This window comes from Aythya marila, assembly GCF_965140915.1.
Source record: "Aythya marila genome assembly, chromosome: 13".
NCBI lineage: Eukaryota > Metazoa > Chordata > Aves > Anseriformes > Anatidae > Aythya > Aythya marila.
Window position 1 is genome coordinate 14,843,802 of NC_139054.1, and position 13,402 is coordinate 14,857,203.

The following is a 13,402-nucleotide window of genomic DNA, read 5'->3' on the forward strand; positions in this document are numbered from 1 at the left end:
CTTCGCAAAATAACAAAATCTGGCTGCTTAGCCATTTAAACATTTGTTTTTTTAATTGTGCGTCTTTTCCTCAAGTCTTCCATTAAATTTTTAGTGAGAAAACTAAAAGGACTAAACTAAAAGCAGAAACGAAGCGAGCTGAATAACGGGGTCACCACGTTATTAGGCTGATCGTGACGCACAGAGTGGGGCTGGCCGGGGCAGGAGCAGCCACAGGCACGCTTTGGAGCTGCTGGACAACCCCCACAGGACAAATCCCACGGGGAAGCAGCATGGGGCGAGTCGTGCGGTGGCTCCCATCCTGCTTTGGTCCGTGCTCACGGTGGTTGAGCCAGTCCCTGGGGGCTCTCAGCCACGCTGGGTTATTTGCTCTGTTTTTCACAGCCTGCATTCTGCAAACCCCAGAGCCCAGCCGCTCGCTGCTGAGCCGTGGGGCAGCGGCTGGGGGTCTGTGGGGCACGGACCCCTCTGCGTGGGAGCTGCTGGGGCCACAGCCGGCTGCAGCAGACGTGCAGAACGCCGGCACAAGGAGCAACGGGCTCGGCCTCCTGTGGGAAACATCTCACTTGGCTACTGGCCGGGAAGGAGCCTAGCCAGTTCTGCAAACACTGATTGCAACCAGATGCTGCCGGGGATGCGCTCCCTGCCCCAGACGGCTCGCCCCGCGGGAAAGCCCACCCTCGCCCCGTGGATGTGATGCCACGGGGATGCTGCCAGCCCCTGCAGGGTTGGGGTTTCCTCTGCTCCCGCTCCTGCGAGTGGCTGCACAACCGCCCAGCCCCGTTTTTTTTATTGCAGCAGGCTCTGCAGCTGGCGGCCAGCTGGATAATTTGGGGAGCCCGGCCCTGCCCTTGCCTGGATGGGAACCATGAGGAGCACACGCAGCGAGGGCCAGCAGCCTCGTGCCTTCTCACCCAGAGCCTGGGCACACGAGCAGGGGATCCCAGCCGCTCTCGGCACCCTGCGGGGCTCCCAGTGGGCTCCCAGTGCCCACTGGAGGGTGCTCTCTGCCAAGCTTTGCCTCTCTGCTCCTGCTCCCTAGCGCTAATTGGCAGAGCAGTGCCTCCGAGCACATCTTCTACAACCACTTGATGCCATTCCCTAACAAATTAGGATGCAGAGTAGCCCACGCACAGAATACTTGGTCCTAATCCTTGTAGTAGCTCTTTTTAAATTATCCCAGAGACTGTCTGGTGCTGTGAAGCCGGGCTTTGCACTAGCTGAAACTTTGCTCTCTGGTGTGCTACAGTATTTGTTTGTAGAAGTAGCTATGCAGCTACAGAGGCTTCACCCAGTTCCCTGGCTTGATTAGGTTTCTCTGAGATGCTTACAGGCTTTTCTGGATTCAATTAACTCCCCTGTGTGTCATCGACAAACTGGGCTCTGTTTTCCAGCTCCTTCTTTCCAGATCGCTGTTGAAAACATTAACATATGCAGCGATGAGACCCGCTCATGAAAAATTGGAAATTAAGTCCCCTTGCTTTTCTGTCTCCAACTTTATCTTATTTTTATTTTTATTTTTTTCCCCATAATGTCATTCTTCTCCTGCCCTCTTGTGCTGCACCTTGCAGGTATCCTGGCTGGTCCGAACGAGCCGTACCTCCCGTTAGAAGTAGGAACACCACCGGGGACGTTTTGGAGAGACTGACGAATTTCCCTTCCTGGAGTCCGTGTCATCCCATCTGTGCTCTGTTGGTCTATTTTTAATCGCAGCTTAAAAACATTTTCCAGGAACAAATGCAAAGCTTACTGGCCTGTGCTCCCTCAGTCCCCTGGAGGCGGCTCGGGTCCAGGTACCCGACTCGCTGCCAGGCGGAGCAGGGGCTGCGTGGTCGTGGAAGCAGATCAGCAAAAAGTCTCCCCCTTCTTCCATCACGTTATCACACCTCATGGGGTCAGCGTGGGGCTCTCAAGTGGTTTTCATCATCAAAGGGGGTGGTAATATGCTAACAATAATCGTTGTAATTGTTCAGCTCCTGACAGCCGGCGCGTTGAGCCCTGTGCCTCGCGCCCACACACCCCACCTCGGGGGAACTTATGCGTTCCCTTCTGCACTTTGGCCAGGCTTCCTCCCGGTGCAGCCCTCTAGGGACCCATATTTGCCCTTTTTTTCCATCTGTGTTGATCTTTTCATATTTCCAAAGTCTGGGAAGACACCATCACATCCCCATTGGCCCAGAGAGCCTGACACCGGAGATGCTGGGCTGGCTCCTGGCCCCAGGTCCCACAGAGGAGCCATTCTGCAGCTGGAGCAGGGGTGAAGAGGTAGCGTGGATTTAGTACGGGCAGCTCCAGATCTCCTTTGATGCTGAAACCATCCTGGTGTGCAGCTGAACCACCCCATGAACCCTGGTGGATGCAGGACACCAGCAACATCAGGCTGCAAAAGGGTCCACGGTGGGATCTCACAGGGGATTCCTCCCATGGAGGAGACGCTTCTGCTGTGCTCACGTGCGAAGTTTCCCAATGCTGGAGGACAGGGCTGGGCCCCATGGGACCCTCGGGCTCTGGGCAGGAAGGGGCTCAGCATCACTGCATACCACCAGCCCCTGTGCAAAGGGACAAGAGCACCCAGGTCTGTGCCCCAAAACTCCAGCAGTGATGTTCGAAACTCTTGGCCTAGAGCATCAGCAGAGCCCTCATGGAGGACATCGGGGTGGTGGAACCGCAGCTCCTCCAGCCCCTCTGGTGGTAGCTGCCAGCAGCATCTGAGGAACTGCTGTCTGCTAGGGCAGCAAAACCTTGAAAACCCCAACAAACGATACTGCAGCCTCCCTACAGAGAGCAGCTGACAGGGAAGACTTGCAGGTCCTCAGTAACGTTTCCTAAGGGTCCTCTTGTCCTGTTCCCAGCAGGAAGGGAACGTTTGTGTGGCTCCAGCAGTGATACGGGGAATTTCTCTCACCTGTCTTAACAAGGGGGCAGAGGGCTGCCCGTAAGAGTGAAAGTCATCCTGTACAAAACGCAGTTGTGCCTGGGCAGTGCCCCACCACTCGTGCAATCTTTCTTAGTATCAAGCTACTAATTAAAAACTTTGCAGAGCTCGACTATATTTCTTTCCCTCTATTTTGCAGAATGCTGCTGTTTAATCTTCGGGGACACAGAGCTCATTATTTAGTGTGCTGGCAATGATGAGTAAGTGCTTAAATAAACTAGCACAAAATAATAATTATCTGACGAAACCCACAGGCAAAATTCAATCTGCAGGGCAAAGGAGCACGGCTCTTCTAATAGACGCACCGCAGGTATTTGCATCTGTTCAGAAATGATACTTTGAAGCTGCGTGAATACCTGTGATTTTTAAATGAGTCCCAGCACATGGGTCACTTGGGCAGAGCCAGCGTGGATGTATCTTGCTGCACGCTCGGAATCACTTACCCTTTTCTTTTGCTGTAACAGGAGGCTCCAGGCACGCTGGCAGTCGTGGCATTTTCAGCTGCAATGTTCTCGCTTGCTCTATTTCATCCTCAAGATAACGTACTGCCACGATTGAAAGGAGATTTACTTGTGCCAACAGATTTTGAAGATCTCTACCAGTTTAAAAGATGGGCTGGCAGTGGCAGGGCAGCAGCACGGAGGGGATATACAGCCTCAAGGGCTGGGAGAACCCAGGCAGATCTATCCAGGGACAGCACATTGGTGAGCCCAGCTCAGGGCTCCCACAACCCAAGGACCAAAACAAGGGCTGTCACAGCGGTATTTAGAGAGAGAATTCGATTAAATTATAACTAGCACCTGGTGGAGGCTTTAGCATCTACACCAGGTGCTATTAAAGAAGAAAACAGCTGGGAAGGGGTCACATTGTGGAGTGTGTTCTGCTTTTGGTGTTTTCTGGTGCTTTTGCCTCTTCTGGAATGGCACTGCCTGTCACACTTGGGATGTTTCTCCATGGGTGACACAGGAGCACTTCTGTATATCACAATCCCACAGTCTCAACCTCAACACTCGCCCAGCCACAAACCTAACAAATATCATGGTAATTTACTCTCAACCTTTTTTTTTTTTTTTTAATCTTTTCCTGAGCTCTGACTCAAAAGCCAACCCACGCTTTAAAATAACTTTGCTTCTGTTTTCCTAACCGCCTAAGTAAGCTGAAGGCAAACCATGGAACAGCTGCTGGCACCGACCTTCACCCTGTTCCCAGCACTCAGCTTTTCACCGAGCAGCCAGCGCCCACCTGCAGCCTGCTTCTGCAGCTTAGCCCCACGTCCCCCTTCCGACTTCTGCTCTTGTTTGCCCTAGCACTGCTGGCACTTTCCTGGAGCAGGCTTTGGGAAGAGTGTGTGCGAAAGCTCCTGCTCCAAATGCCCTGAGATTTTAGTCCACAAACATGGGCTGTGAAGGGACGAGGGTGCCCATTTGTCACAGGGCTGTGTTCCTCATGGAGGAGCCCACCGGGTCTTTCAGAGGCAGGATCCGACCCACCCTTGCGGGGAGCACAGCATCACGAGGATGTGCCATCACCTGCAGGACAGCCTCTTGACATGAGGGAGCCAAACACACCGACAACTTGAAGCAAAGCCAAGCAGAGAGGCAGCGCCACGTGCGTTGCAGCCCTCCCCATCTCCCCCAGGGTTTGGCAGGGCTCATCACACCGCAGGCTGCCTCAGCAGCTCCGTCCCTTCCATTAGCATGCAGTGGCGAGAGGAGTGTCACGCCAGGTGATCCATCACTGTCACTTCCCATTACGATAATAAATGTCTCCCGCTTCCTAATTTGCTGTCCTGGTCCTGCCAGCCGTGGCTGCGTTCCCTGCACATCTTAAACGCACGGAGAACATTGTCATTACTGCCCGTGTCATTTGCTAAGTGTCTCTCAGCTACTTAAATAAATGTTGGTTAGAACTTACCCACATAACAATGTGCTGCCGGGTGCTCGGGAAGCACGCTCTCCTCCTGCCTTTGCTGTCTGGCTCCTCTCCTGGAGTGTGTGGAGAGGCGAGGGTGGAGGTCGGTGTCTGCACACGCACTCGGTGCCCTGTTCCCCAAATAAGTGCCAAACTGGGAGGGCAGGGACCCAACACAGGGCTCTGGAGTCTCCTCCAGCAGCCAGCTGCCACCCAAGTCTGGTGCTGAGCCCTACCCAAAGCACACCCCCTGCACTTTGGATCCATCTCACAGGTGAAAGCCCCTCTTCCTGCTCCTGCCTCCCAGGCCCCTTAACCATCTTTCTAGTTTCCAAATCTTTTCCCTAGCAGCACGTCAGACAAGCTGTTCTGTCGCTAACATGTGCTGGTAAGGTCACATACGGCTGCTTGTGCTTTAGCTGTTTTACTCATGAGCAGAAAACTCTGGGACCTGGGCCACGAGCTAGAGCCAAATCAATGAGAGCTGTTGTTGGCTTGCATTTTCTGAAGAAGAAGTGGGATCATGCAGAAAACAAGGAGAGTGGAGAGCTCTTGCATCGGGGCACCCGGCGTTTGACTCCACGCCAGCAAGGCTTCCCATGGGAAACGTCTGAGCAAGACACGAGAGGCCAAGGAGACGTGGGAGCCCTGCAACGGGAGGCATTCAATCTGCTCTGCTCGGAGGTTTTGTGTTTCCTTCATCTGCGTCAGAGTTTCGGCAGCAGCTGAGCTTTCCCATAGAGGCGAGGAGCTGTGCTGTAGCGGGTGGCGGGGTGGGGAACTCTGCGGAAGAAACGTGGGACGATGCACAGATCATCCCTACGGTCACAGACGCACAGAATCACAGAACAGCCCGGGCTGGGAGAGACCTCACAAGGTCGTAAGGTCCAACCTGTTGTGGGGAAAGGGAGCCTCAACTGCAGGCACCCTGTACGGTTGCATCTTGAAAGTCTCCAGCAATGGGGGCTCCACCACACTCCTGGGGAGGCTGTGCCAGTGATTGATCATTCTCACTGTCATTTTTTTCCCCTGGGAGGAATGCACGGGTGAGAAGCTGAGGTGCCAAACCTCTCGTTATTGATGAGTTACTTGGTGCCACTGCAGAAGGCCAGCAACACATCAGGACTGCCGGTGGCAGCTCAACCAGTGCCTCCTTCAGGAAGATGGGTGTTTTGATAATCTGTTGATCGAGTTTGCTGATTATTCCGCAGTTCTGGATGGGCTTGAAAATGAGCTTCTTCATGGGTACACCTCACTGGCTGGAATAACCAATTTGGTATTCATTAATACATACCTTACATTTCATTCTTTCCCTCAGAGGGGGCTTTGACTTTGAGCCAAAGCTGCTGAATTGTGGCCAGCAACCTGCAGGCGGCTTTCCTTCAACTCCTGGGCCAGCTGGAGTCCCACCGGGCAGACTTCAGGCCATGCAGCACTCAACAGCAAACACAGAAACACAGCTTGAGACACCTACAGCCACAACCCCAGCTGCTGCGAGCCGTGATCCCATGTGCCCAGACCACCCGAGGGTCCAGCACACACCATGGCACGGGGAGCAGCAGAGCAGAGCTCAGGCCAGCTGCTGGTGGAGGATGTCCTTGCTCGCCCTTACATGGGGGTGATGCCCAGCCCCATCCTCTCGCCTGTCCTTGCCATAGGGACCTCTCCTACCCCCTGTGGGCAGGCCACCGGGATGCTGTGCACTGCTGCTGTCGTGCCTGTCCCGACCCCTGCTGAGCAGGGTATCCCCAGCCTCCAGAGGCACATCTGCAGCCCTGGGGCCAGGCATATCTCAGGGGAGTTCAAGGAGACACAGGATGCCTCAAATTTCTACGTATGACCAATTTCTCATAGCTCGTTCAAGCTCTGCTTTACTTAGGCATGTTCCTAATGCAGTGTTTGCATGCACAACTTGCCTCTTTCAGGCAGAGGGCAGTGAAGTTGCCTTCAGATATACATTTTCTTAGTATTTCCCTGATTTTCAGAGGTTTAAGCACGGTCAGTTCCTAATTTTCAAAACTGTGAGCTTTGCTGAACTTCCCATCCTAGAAGGACTCAAGGCACCAGCAGTGATGTGGGTTTCTCCCCTGTGGTGCTGGTGCACGAATGAGGATGCTTTTGTTCCCCCAGCGTCCTTTGAATTTGTGAGCAAATAAGGAAAATACTGCATGAAAATAGCTCCATGGACAGCAGGAAAAGACGCACCGCTAGATGTCACTGTCCTGGACGGTACCTGGAGGATGGAGCTGAGGACACGTCCATCAGGGGACAGCAAGCCCTGCGCCTCGAGACCCTGCTTTGAGTGGTCAACACGAAGCTGTGATCTTCCCAAACCAAGCAGGATCCATCTCCATCACCTCTTTGCCCCATCTTCCCGAGATGGACTCAGACAGCGATGGGAAAACATCATTTTATCATCAGTGAGGGGTTTAGAGCAAGGTCCCTCTCTGCTGAAGTTTGGCTTTATATTTATATTCAGTGGCTTTAGCCCTCTTCTGATCTAAACTTTTAATGTATTGGTGCAACTGTAAATGGCTGAGCAGCAGCCATATACAATGCAGCAATATGTTTAATTAGATACGGGCTACTTTATATGCAACATTTATTTTAAAGACATATTAAATTACCAGCATATTTTCTTCCTGGCTTTGCATAAATATTTATAGGGCCCAGGGGGGGACTGCCTCTCCCGGCAATAAATAGTGTTACTTTTCGATATTGAAATACACATTTCTAGAATGGAAATGAATTATTTATCCTCCTGGTGTGAGATGTGTCCAGCACCAAGGCAGGCTGCGGCAGAGGAGCATTTGCTGTGGATTTCATTCCTCAGTGGCTCTGCACAGCCCCGCCGGGTCCCATCACTTTTGGCTGGGCAGCTGCACTGGGTGAGATGGTTACAGCTTTTGGGGCCTGTCCTCTGGGTGTCACTGTGCAATTGCTCTAGAATTGCTGAGCATCACTGCTGGAGATTTGGCCCAAAGAGGAAAAGGAAAATATTTCTCATCGCTTGCAGCTGACGGCCAAGTGCTCTTGCTTGTCTTGCTTGTTTTCTTTAGTCCCCCTTGGCTCGCTCGAGCCTGCCTGCCTTAACTCCTGCTGCAGCACTCGCCCAAACCCTGCCTCCCTCCTGCCTCTGGCCTGGCTCCTCTCCTGCTCGCAGGATGCACAGGCACCTACCTATGACCATGTGGATTCAGAAGTGGAGACACAAAGAAGGCTGTGGGCAGCACAAAGCTGGGGAAACCTGGCCTCAGTCCTTCACGTTTTGCCAAAGATCTCTCTGAGAAGCATTAATTCATGTCTCAGGTGATGGGAAGCTGCTGGAGAAGCCAGCAGCCCAATGATCCAGCCCAAAGATCCAACGCAAGATCTGTATCAGCGACCTAACAGGCATTAGGTGAAGCCTTTTATCAGCTCTGGGGCAGGAGACCTTCACAACAGGACTTTGCAAGAGGGATGCTACCAGCAAGGGAAGGCAATGGGTTTTGTTCTTTGCTAGGGGCAGGTGCAAGGATAGGGACACCTGCCCAAGCCTGGTTGCCTTACCCCTCCTCTCATGCTTTCTGGGGTGCATACTGTGGGCAGAAAGTCTCCAGGGCTGGAGGAAAAGAGTGGGCAATGGCTCCAGCATGGAGAGGTGGGCAGGGGGTACCAGTCCTGGTCCTGCCTGTCCTGCCAAGCATCACCAGTGTCACCTGCAACGCTCCAGGAACTACATCCCTAGTGATTTGTTAATAACTACCCCCGATGTTCAGAGTCAGAAAGGCAGAAAGGCCATTCCCACTCAATGTCTCCTCTGGGCTGTGCCATGAGCAGAGCCAACTGGCATCTTGTGCGCGGAGATCACTTGAAACCAAAAGTCCAGCCACCCACCAGAAAAATTCCCACAAGGCAGGGCTCAGCTTCCCAGACAGCAAACTGCAATGGAAATGTTCCTGGAAGCAGCTTCACCTCCAGACTGGAGGAAACCATCTTCCAGGAGTACTTCCCTGCTCCCCAGACTGAAGAGATGCAAGGAATCCCTGGATATCCCCTCAGACCCAAGGCTCTGTGACAGCCTCTAGTACCTCCTGCTTCAGGGTACTTTTTCTCTCTTCCACATCAGAACAGAAACACCAACGATCCTTCGTGGAAGAGGGTTGCCATTCTCTGCCCAATGTTGTAACCACAAGGTCTCTCTGTCCATCTGTACCACCCAACATCTCTGTCCCTGGAGGTCCTCCACTCTCCGAGTCAGTGACATATGTCTTGCTGCTATTGCTGTTGATTTCTGAAGTCTGATAAATAGGAGAGAGTGAGTACTTCAGGATAAAATCTCCTTTCTTGGAGCATGCACTGTTCCCTAGTAAATGACGAGCCATAGCTAAGGGAAGGCAAGGCAGGAGAGCACTATCTGCCTCCAGTGTCAGGGGTTGCTTCTCCCCAGCTGCTGGCAGTAGCCTTGTGGTCAATACTCATCGGCAAACTTGCCTTTAGGGAATGACTTGAGGTAGGAGAGACCCGAGGCTCACAAGCCCAGGAAAAAGGAGCACTGGTGAATTGAGACGAGCTGGCAGTGTGGCGCATTCACGTGTTGCTGCTCTTGGGGAACACACCAGCACTCACACAGCTCCCTGGCACATGTGAGGACCAAGGCCAGGGAGAGAAGCTTTTTTCCACGTGCTCATTTGAAACAAGTGATGAAAGCCCGGGCCATGGGTGCGGCATGGCCAGGCCACAAAGCCTGTTTGTTTCCACCTGGGACCCAGGGCTGAGGTCCTGGGACATGGAGAGCCAAACCTGGTGCCTCACTGTCACGAAAATGTGCGGGTTTTGCTGCTCTGTGCCTTGCCTGTACTTGGGTTTGGTCCTGAAATGTTTGATCTCTTGTTGGTGATGCTGATAGGGCTGCAGATGGAAGGGGAGGGAGAATGAGATGTAGTAACACAGATGCACCTGAAGTCACTGGATGCCTCTGTCCTCAGTAGGCTTCTGCCAGGTTCAAAGAACAAACATGATTAAACCAGCTGAGCACACTCCTTGTAGTTCTCTGCAAACACTTGCCTGCCTGCAGACAAGAGCTGTGAGGTAGCTTGTCAGACCAGCATTGGAGAGCAAAACCTGGGCAAGCATTTCCCCAGAGTTTCTCTCAGATCACGCAAACCCTTTCCCAGAAACCCAGCAGCCACTCTGGCTTGGAAAGAGGACTTTTGATTTCCCTGGGTTATTCCCTGGTGTGCTGTCACAGACGGTGCCCATCACGCAGTGGCTGGCATCTCCAGCAGTGCCCACCAGCCCCTTCTGGAGAGCTCCCCTTCTGTGGGACACCAGCTTGTTGCTTTTGTCCTTGTCACGGCCTGGAGAAATGCAGCTCCTCTCCTCACACCTCCCCTGGGGCCACCAGGCTCGGGGGGCTTTGAAGAGCTGGGGCTGAAAGCAGATCGAGAGGAAAGGAGCTGCTGGGAAGGCGCAGGGCAGGGGCAGGTTATTTATGATCCCCTTTGATTTCTGTTCTGACGCACTCAGCTGCTTCTGAGGCTCCTGTGCTTTCAAAAGGAACGTGTTCCAGTTTCTTTTGGGATAAAACTTCACTTTCGACTTTCAAAGCTCTTTCTGAGGAGCTCGTTATATAGAAAGCATCCAGGCAAAGCCACCTCGAACCCCTCAGTGCTCAGGGCCCCTTCCTCCTGTTGTGGATACAAAAGCTCTGACCCCAGAAGGCTGCTGGCACTTGCAGCCTCTTGCCGCCCTCCTGGGCATGTAAGGCACACAGTGTCCTGGCTCCTTCCCACTCTACTCATGTCCATTTTTTTTATTGCCAGAAATCAGCAGGTCCTTGGGCAAGAATTTGTTCGTTTATTTATTTATTTATTTATTTATTTTCAGTCTGTGCATCACTGTAGCAGTGACGTGGATGGTAAGCACTGCCGGCTTTACCTCCTGGCGGCACATTTTTGCAGTGGAGTCAGCCCTTCCGAAGTGTATCTAGCCCTCAGAGTCATAAAAAGAAGGCTTGTACATGTAATGCGGGATGAATTACCCAGAAAACATTTGCTGGAGTTGGAGAAATCATGGAGAGGGGAGCTATGAGACCCTCCAATGGGGTCTAGTGTGTGGCTGGGGCTGGAGCAACATGGCATGGGCAGTGTCTGCAGTGACAGTCCTGCAGGGAAGGAGCGAGTCGTGCTGCTCAGGCACTTCCAGCTGCTCAGGAGGGGTGGCAGAGCCCACCCTGAAGTCTTCTCTGCAGTGGGGTGCGGACCAGCAGAAGATGCTCACGCTGCACCCAGGGCTGTTGGCAGCAGCCCCCGCAGGAATGGAGCAGCAGAGGCTACCAAGGAAAGAAGGCAATGGCAGGGAATGGATGGAGCTGTGATTCCTTTTGTCATGAAATCAATAAATCAGTGGTCTCACACTCTTTTTGGCATCTCATCCTGCTTATAGTTCCAGCCGGGAGGCAGGCAGCACAGGGAGCTGGTGTCTCTGCAGTGAGACACCAAGACAGCTCAGCTTGCTGAATGTCAGAAACCACAAAACATTTAAAAATAGCATTTGGATGACCTTCCCTGACCCCGTTAGTCATCTCCCTCCTGAGAAGCGCAAACGAGACCAGCCTGGACTCCAGCTGCAGGTCTGCTCCTGATGGTGGGGCCATCAGTGAAGAGGGGAAAGAAGCTTCTCAAGTCATCCTTTTCCTACAGCTTCCCTTCTCTTGCCAGCAGCTCCTTCTCCATGGATTCAGTGTTCACACCAGTGTGCCAGTTTAATTCAGTCACTGGTGGTGAAGATAAGAGCTCACCTCCCATAAAGCGTGCCTTCCATTTCCTTTCATAGGTGGGCTCACCTGAGATGAAAGCTGGTGTTTGTGATTTCTTCTTTTTTTCTCACAGCAGTTTTATGCCCGTTGTAGCCCAGAACTGGCCATTTCAAACTGAAAATACCCATTGAAAACAACCAGAAAATGCATTCGATAGTTTAACTCTTGACGGTTTAATTCTTGGTCCCCAGTTAGCATTAGCTGGTTTTGCTTTCAAAATTAGCATTGCAATTGATAACTGAGCATGGGATAACTGCTTCTGGATTGAGCTTCTGTCAGCTTTCATGACAGTTCATTCAGTCACAAAATGATTTATGCAAGCTCAGGGCCTCACAAGTACGATTTTCCGTTTTCCTGCCTAAGAACTGCTTTTATTTTATACTCATTGCCTCTTATTCCAATTCACAAATTGATGCTCATTTTTTGTCATTTATTTGTATTAGCTTTGGACTGAGTGAGTGCAACACTCATTAAAGAGCTGAACACAAACAGGAGGCATGTGTGCACGTACATCTGGAGCTGCAGCAACAGACAGAGAGCATCCACATCCCGCGGCTCATGCACACATGAGTAGGCTCATAATTATTTAATTGATTCTCCCTTCCACTTAAGTGATCAGGTAGAAGCCCCGACTGGATGGTGATGCACTAGAAGCGGCTGGGTTTGCTCTCCTGCAGGCCATTGTGTCCCCACATGCGTTAGCCATGGCAGCGGAGTGGTTTTCACCTGAGCTGTCCTTGATTAGCAGCTACGTGGTCTTGTAAGCTGGGAGGCTGGGGAGCATCTCAGCCCAGAGATGACCCATCCACCGGTGAGGACTGGAGCTGTGATGTGACCACAGGACATCCCACCAGTCGGCCCAGCATTTCTGGCAGTATCTGCCGTGTAGGCTGGGATGCTGGCAGAAGAGCTCTTCTGCTGGCTCCTTTGGGCTGTGATGAGGTGCTCATAGCTAGGTGAGCTGCCACCTTGGTGTGCTCTTCACCCCTGCCCACTCGTGGGGCATTGCACATCCTTCACCAGCTCCAGACAGGACACACGGAGCCCTGCTTGATTCAGCAAGCCACAGAAGGCACAGAGAAAACACTCACCATCCTTAACACAAAGCCAAAAAGCAAATAAAAGACCCTTTGTCCTTTCCCTCATTAGCGTGTTCATCTCCAGTGCAGGGGAAGTAATTACCCATTTCTTCGTGCCTGGTGTGGAGAGTCTCCTCTTCTCCTCTGTGAGTGTCCAAACACCTTGCCTGCAGAGTTAATTGGTGTGCACAACGGATTTCTTCTTACTCTATTGCTCTTCTAATTCTCTGAAAGGGCTCTGTGTTTTTTGGTGTTTTGTTTTTTCCCCGGTATCCATGCAATTAACCAAATTGGGCCAATTTTGCCTTTCGGAAGGGACGGCCCAGGGGATGGACAGCTCTCAGAGGTGCACACAGACCCTAATGGTCTCAGTGTTTAGCTCTTGAAAAACATCTCCTACCTACTGGTAATAACTGATTTGAAAGACATTATTGAATTAATACTATTGATGTCCCCTCTTGAAGGTCGGGCTGGTAATAAAGTCACATGATAGTATTTATACTAACGTTAAAATTAATTACTTGCCATTTTTATGTGTATTAATGATTTGATTGTGGTGCTCTTTATAGCTGTAATGGAAGGCCAGTGACTGATATACCTCTGTTCTTTATGAATGTAATTAAGAAGAAAGCACTTTAAGGCATTTATTCACAAATAGCACCAGCCAGGCTCCAAACC